This window comes from Octopus bimaculoides, chromosome 17 (assembly GCF_001194135.2).
Source record: "Octopus bimaculoides isolate UCB-OBI-ISO-001 chromosome 17, ASM119413v2, whole genome shotgun sequence".
Lineage (NCBI taxonomy): Eukaryota > Metazoa > Mollusca > Cephalopoda > Octopoda > Octopodidae > Octopus > Octopus bimaculoides.
Window position 1 is genome coordinate 46,233,045 of NC_068997.1, and position 2,713 is coordinate 46,235,757.

Genomic DNA, 2,713 nt, shown 5'->3' on the forward strand with positions numbered 1-2,713 from the left:
TATTACTTCTAGTAAAATTAAAGAATAAGAAACTTTTAACTTAAAATATTGCAGCAAAGAATGCCAGTTCTTCTAATTTATCACTCTTTACAGTTCTCATCTTTCAAATTTATTGTACAAAACTGTTCAGCTAATTAGTAAGCTTGTCTAATTAGTCACTTTTTTTTTGTATTTAAGGTAGTAAATTAGCCAAATTCTACTTAAATAAGTATAGTGTTATTTGTAAACTATAATAAAATAAGTTTTAATATTCAAATTTTAATTTTAGCTGCAATATTTTAAGTAAAAAGTTTCTTATTCTTTACTAGAAGTAATAGCTTGTCCTATACTTTTACAGGTGTAATAACTTGTACTGTGCTTTTCCAGGTTTATAATCTTAAGAATATGACTCATCATGCATGCATTTTTCCATGTAATCCATGATTTTTCCAGGCATTGCTGTTATAAGATAATATCGCATTACAAAGACGGTATTGACCACAAATTAATAAATGAATGTTATCAGTTCAAAACGTATTGACACCTTAGGAAATCCCAGAACACAGAAGAAAACATACCATCTAAAATGCAATGCACAAAAGTTCTTCAGCTTATTTATGAGCAACAATTAATTGAAGTGTCCCCTAATATTACCACTGCACATAAGCTGTATTTGACAATGCCTATCACTAGCTGTAAAGCAGAAAGGAGTTCCTCAAAGCTTTCCTTTGTTAAGAGTAAATTTCAGTCTACCATGACGGAAGAACGCTTAAATTCCTTATGCATATTATCTCTAGAGAATGACATTGCAAGGAAGCTGTCATGTGACAAAACTGTTGCTACAAAAACAAAAAAAAACCCCCAGAAAAAAAAGAGTATTTTGTAATTTTCATATGTATTTTAATGATGCACCATTCATGTATGTAACGCTTCCCTAATTTTCAACCCCCATAACTCTAAAAGTATAAGGCATAGCTTTGAGAATATTTGTAGTGATCTGCCATGGAACAACCACATCAACAAAGATATCGGTGATTACCCACATCTCGTTTCTGATGGAAAGAAGGCTCACTTTCAGACTCATTTTTAAGGACTCCACGTCACAACATTTGGGCTATCAGGGCATCAAGCTGGAGTTCCTTGCAAGGGTACGAAAATTCTTTGACCCTTGTTGGATGTTATCCTACCGTTACCAGCTGTAAAGCCCCCCCCCCCTAACATTTTAAGCTTCAGGCTCCCAATATTGTAGATCTGCCATTGGTTATATGTATGTATATCTATATAATTACATGAAGTTAAATATATGTCCGGTCATAGTGGGACCAGTGGCATCGTGCCCATAAACCGCTTAGCTTTATAGATCACACATTAAACTCCAATGACCGCAGGCATATAACCTCTCTTCGAACTGGAGGTAGAAATTAACTGACCGTTACGGGCAGTTAATTTGTAAACAAAACTGCTTGAGCCTTAAAACGGGACGAGTTATCTCCCTTAGACCAGTTCGGTCTTCGACTTCAGACATGTCTTGAGTTCGATTATTGATTTGCTTGCGCCGTAAGGTTAGTAATTGTGTTTAAAAATTTGCTGTTATTGTTGTATTTATATTTGTTGGTTTCCCGTAAGGGAAATACTGTTGTATTACTGCTATCGCAATTGTGTGAACTGTGACCTTTGGCGGGAAGGAATACTTTGTCAACTTTTGAACTGTGCTTCCGTTTTTGGAAATTGCGAAATTATTTCTCCGTCATACGGAATTGTTTAATTGTAAAAACGTCTGCACTTGAAGAAAAGTCAACAATGAATTTTGCGGTGGTGATAATCTATTATTAGAATGCTTTGTTTCATGTAATCTTGTGTGGTTAACAAGACTGCTTTTGTATTTCAGATAAGAGACCTTTTGTACACTGTGATATTGTTGCACATAATGAGAAAGATCTTTAAACTTTATTGGATAACATTTCATTAACAAGTAATCTGTGAGGCCTGACAATAATATTGATAAAATAGTTATGCTTATAAAAAACATTGGAAAGCTTTGCGTGGATCCTAAAATAACAGTCAATGGTAAAACTTGGGAAAACATATCTTCCTTCAAATATCTTGGCAACATGCTAAATAAAGATACTCTTTACTCTTTTGTTTCAGTCATTTGACTGCGGCCATGCTGGAGCAACGCCTTTAGTCGAACAAATCGACCCCGGGACTTATTCTTTGGAAGCCTAGTACTTATTCTATCGGTCGCTCTTGCCGAACTGCTAAGTTATGGGGACGTAAATACACCACCATCGGTTGTCAAGCGATGCTGGGGGGACAAACACACATATATATATATATATACATATATACGACGGGCTTCTTTCAGTTTCCGTCTACCAAATCCACTCACAAGGGTTTGGTAGGCCCGAGGTTATAGTAGGAGACACTTGCCCAAAGTGCCACGCAGTAGGAATGAACCCGGAACCACGTGGTTGGTAAGCAAGCTACTTACCACACAGCCACTCCTGCGCCTGATGTAAAGATGTAAATCTTTATGGCAAAATTGCAAATATAATTCAGAAATCATAAATATCTTTTGGATAATTACAGTCTTCATAATGGTCTCAATGATGTATAGAAATGTGACACAACGATAGCTGTTTTCCAAAACATGCATTTTGGAGTATGTGTGTATAAATGTATACTTCTTCCGTATTGTATGACACACTGGCACTCTCATGATTCCACCAGGAGT